Source organism: Mesoplodon bidens (genome assembly GCF_964165515.1).
Source record: "Mesoplodon bidens genome assembly, chromosome: X".
Lineage (NCBI taxonomy): Eukaryota > Metazoa > Chordata > Mammalia > Artiodactyla > Ziphiidae > Mesoplodon > Mesoplodon bidens.
Genome location: NC_138163.1, coordinates 97926633 through 97931647, shown reverse-complemented (window position 1 = coordinate 97931647; position 5015 = coordinate 97926633). Strand labels below are relative to the sequence as shown.

Sequence of the window (5015 nt, the reverse complement as noted above, 5' to 3'; positions counted from 1 at the left end):
AAAGGAATGAGGGTACAAGGGCCAATGGGGCCATGGGAACTTCTGGGACAGAGAAAGAACACCTGGTGAATAATTCAGGATTTGAGGACCAGCATCTGGATTTTGCTACCCAGAGGCAGTGTGAATCTCAACATCCACCTGGAAGGGATGCTGAGCCTGGGCGTCACTGCATCCCTTCAAGAGTACTGGGTTTGGTGATCCAGCTGACTTGGGCTGCTGTTGTAGGAACCAAGGTTACACAACCCCATTAACACATCAGTTTCACTGCTGGGAAGCAGTGAAATAAAATTGCCATGCAAATCTCGTTCAAGTCTTCATAGCGACATATATTTTCTTTTCTCCTGGGTGAAAACCTAGAAGTGGAATAGCTGTTAAACCCTCCAGCTTTGTTTTTATGGTAAGTACATTGTTAGATTTTAAAGAAACTACCAAACTGTTTTCCAGATTGGTTGTAGCAGTGTACCAGTCCACAGGGCACAGTAGATACTCCAGACAAAAACCCACACATGTATATAGACAACTGATTTTTTTAAGGTACAAAGGCATTGTGGTGGAGAAAGGATAGTCTTTTCAACAAACGGTGCTGGAGCAATTGGATATTCATTGCAAAAGAATGTACTTGGATCCATACCTTGCAATATATTCAAAAATTAACTCAAAATGGATCATAGACCTACATGTACAACCTAAAAGTATAAAACTTCTAGAAGAAATCACAGGAAAAAGTTTTGACATTGTTAGGCAAATATTTCTTTGTTTTGACAGCAAAACACGATTCATAAAAGAACAAATTGATAAATTAGATTTTACCAAAACTGAAAAATCCAGTCTTTAAAGGACACAGTTAAGATCATTAAAAAACAAGACACAGGGCTTCCCTGGTGGTGCAGTGGTTAAGAATCCGCCTGCCAATGCAGGGGACCCTGGTCCGGGAGTATCCCACATGCCGTGGAGCAGCTAAGCCCATGTGCCGCGGCTGCTGAGCCTGCGCTGTGGAGCCCGCGGGCCACGGCTACTGAAGCCCTAGCGCCTGGAGCCCATGCTCAGCAACAAGAGAAGCCACCGCAATGAGAAGCCCACACCACAATGAAGAGTAGCCCCTGCTTACTGCAACTAGAGAAAGCCTGTGCACAGCAACGAAGACCCAACGCAGCCATAAATAAATAAATAAATAAATAAAGTACTCAAGAAATTGTTATAGTTAAAACAAAACAAAAAACAAGCCACAGCCTAGGAAAAGTCTTTGCAAAAACATGTATCTAAGTATAAAAAAGACTCACAAAACTCATCAATATGAAAATAGCCCAATAAAAAACGGGCAAAAGATTTGAGCAGAAGATATACACATGACAATTACATGAAAAGGTGATCAGCACCATTGTCATTAGGGGAATACAAATTTAAAGCATAAAGACATACCACTACACACTTACTAAAATGGCTAAAATTAAAATGACTGCCCATAGCAGGTGTTGGCATAGATGTGGAAGAGCTGGAATGCCCATACACTGCTGATGGGAACGTAAAATGGTACAACCAATTTGGAAAACAGTTTGGTAGTTTCTTTAAAATCTGACAATACACTTACCATAAAAACAAAGTTGGAGGGTTTAACAGCTATTCCACTTCTAGGTTTTCACCCAGGAGAAAAGAAAATATATGTCCCTATGAAGACTTGTACAACATTTGCATGGCAATTTTATTTCTAATAGTCAAAAACTGAAAACAATTTAATGTCCATCAACAGGTGAATGAGGGACTTCCCTGGTGGTGCAGTGTTTAAGACTCCATGCTCCCAATGCAGGGGGCCTGGGTTTGATCCCTGGTCAGGGAACCAGATCCCACATGCATGCTGCAACTAAGAGTTCGCATGCCACAACTAAGGAGTCGGCGAACCGCAACAAAGGAGCCCGCCTGGTGCAACTAAGACCCAGCACAACCAAATAAATAAATAAATAAATATTTTTAAGAACAGGTGACTGAATAAACAAATTGGAGTCCATATAACACAACATGGATAAATCTCAAAATAATTATACTGAGTGAAGGAAGCCAGACAATCAGGGGTACATAGAGTATGTTTCTATTTACACGAAACCTTATAAAATGCAACTTAATCTTCAGTGACAGAGAGCAAATCAGTGCTTGATTAGGTGTATGCAAGTGGGCATGAGAGAGTGATGAATGTGTTTACTAACTTGATTATGGTGAATATATTTATATATAATATAAACTTATCAAATTGTGTACTTTTAATATGTACAATTTACTGTATGTCAATTATACCTCAATTAAGCTGTTTTTAAAAAACGTCATAGATAGCAGCAATCTGTATGATCAGTCATGCCAGAAATACATGCAAGAAAGTCTAAGATGTTGAGATATAAAACTGGCAGATATATTTTTCTGATCTCATACCCGGCAGCAATGATTTATCTTTAACACCAACTCTCAGATTCTGAGTTCCCCCGCTTCTCTCAAGTGATATAGTTATGATTTGTGCAAAATTCCATCTTTATGTTATACTTCAATATAAAGTTTACTCTTTTAAAAGAGAAGTGGAAATATACTATAGAGCAAAAGAATCTTCAGCTCAATGAACAATATTCTAGACAATATGGGAAACTCCCACAGCCACATAATGCTGGCATTTTCATTCATCCATCCTGGAGTCAGAAGGTCCACAGCATCCTGGGTCCTGGTGCAGGCCTTGCCCTCACACAGGGGTCTGTCACCACCACCAGCACAGAGAGTCTCTCCTGTTCCCTTGGTGGAAAAGTGCTGAGCACAGAGACTTCCACCATCCTGGTTTCTCACACTATAGTCCGTAGCCCTGACAGTCAGCAAGTCCCCCCACACAACTGGCCACAGGCTTTCCTGCTTGTAGATGTATTCATCATTTACACGTGCTCTCTGCAGTTGCTGGGGTTTACAATCTCCTCATGGGGTGGAGACTAGCATTGTGGTGAAGGATTAGCGAAACATGGTCTTCATTCCTCCCTCTACTATTTGTTGACTGTCTGACTTTAGGCAAATTCTGGCCTCTTGAATCTACATCTGTGACATCTATATCACATGCTCCTGGGAGCGTTTGGGTTTCTTGTGAACCCAAAACAGAGTTAGCACAGAATACATGCATGGTATTATTATCACCATGTTCATCAGTCAATAATAACAACAGTTAATGTTCGTAGATTACTCACTATGTGCCTAGCCCTATGCTAAGTGCTTTACAGGCACAAGTTACAACAGCCCTGTGAGGGAGGTGCAGTTATTACCTCATTTCACAGAGGAGGAAATGGAAAGTCAGGGAGGTTGAGTGACTTGCCCAAGGTCACTCAGTCATCAGGTGTTGGGGCAGGGAAGTGAACTCAGGTCTGTCTGCCTACAGAGCCCACATCCCTCCCACCAGGCTGCGCTGTCTTCCACCCCATTTGGCCTCAAAGAGCTCCAGTCACTCCTTTCCAAACCCAGTGACCCCAGAACTTCAGAACAAGGTATCTGACTTACTCCTTGCAGTAGGCAGAATAATGGCCCCCAAAGATATTAGGTCATAGTCCCTGGACACTGTAAATGTTACCTTACTTGGAAAATGGTTATTTGCAAATATGATTAAGGCTGTTGAGATGTGGAGATTATCTTGGATTATCTGGGTGGGTCCTAAATGCAACTACGTGTATCCTCATAAGAGATGCATGAGAGATGCCCAGAGTCCAGGAGAGAGAGGAGGTAAGGGAGTGGGAGGGAGAAGCAGAGAGAAGCAGCCAAGAATTGGAGCCAGACCAGGGGCTGGAGCCAGGATTGGAGTCGAAGCTACTTTTGCTAAAGCAGCAGCAACTAAAGAAGTTGAAAAGATGCTGGTTATCTTAGGACTACTCACCTCCCTCCTTTCTTTCCTGTATGTGATAGCTCTGTCCATTAGGAAGTTCTTTGCTGGTGGGATTTGGAGAACAAATGTGCAGCTTCCCAGGAAGATAGTGGTGATCACCGGAGCCAACATGGGCATCAGTAAGGAGACGGCCAGAGAGCTCGCTAGCAGAGGAGTATGCATTGCCTGCTGAGATGTACTGAAGAGGGAATCTGCTGCTAGTGAAATCTGAGCTAATACAAAGAACTCCAAGGTGCTGGTGTGGAAACTGGAACTATCCAATACCAAATCCATCTGAGCTTTTGCTGAAAGCCTTCTGGCAGTGCAAAAGCAGCTCCATATTCTGATCAACAATACAGGAATGATGATGTGTCCATATTCCAAGACAGCTAACAGCTTTGAAACCCACCTGGGAATCAACTGCCTGGGCCACTTCCTTCTCACTTGCTCTCTCCTGGAGCAGCTGAAGGAGTCTGCTCTTGCACAGATGGTGAACCTGTCATCGGTGGCTCACCATGCTGGCAAGATTCGCTTCCAGGACCTTGAGAGTGAGAAGTGCTACAGCTGGGGCTTTGCATATTGCCACAGCAAGATGGCCAATATACTTTTTACTTGGGAGCTGGCCAAGAGGCTCCAACGGATGGGGGCCACCCTCTATGCAGTGCACCCAGGCATGGTCCACTCTGAGCTTGTCCAATACTCATTCCTGCTGTGCCTGCTCTGGCAGCTCTTCTCCCTCTTTGTCAAATTGGTGTGGGAGAAGGGGGCACAGACCAGACTGCACTGTGCCATAACTGAGGGCCTGGACCCCTGAGTGCCAACTACTTCAATGACCACAAGAAGATCTGGGTATCTCCAAGGGCCTGAAGTAACAAAATGGCTGAGTGCCTGTGGAACGGCAGCTGTGAGCTTCTAGAAATCCAGTGGGAGTAGAGCTGGTGGAAGAGCCACAGCCTTATCAGGCCAAGTCCATGCCATAATGAAAGGGGACCAAGGAAAAGGACCAACCTGAAGGATTTTCCTTCTGGTTTACTGCTGTTGCAAACCCTGCCCTGTTCTGATTCTCCTGACCCTTACGGAAACCTTGGCACACCCGATGCTCTTGTGAAGCTGGCTCACAGCATGAGATGCTCACAACTGCAGAGGA

General features: G+C 44.0%; 1 pseudogene across 1 annotated transcript; it reads left to right on the top strand.

Annotated features, from left to right (window-relative positions):
* The first annotated feature begins 3854 nt into the window (after positions 1-3854).
* LOC308608941 (retinol dehydrogenase 12-like) lies at positions 3855-4801 on the top strand (annotated as a pseudogene). The gene has a single exon. The product of its transcript is annotated as a retinol dehydrogenase 12-like (transcript).
* The last annotated feature ends 214 nt before the right edge of the window (positions 4802-5015 follow it).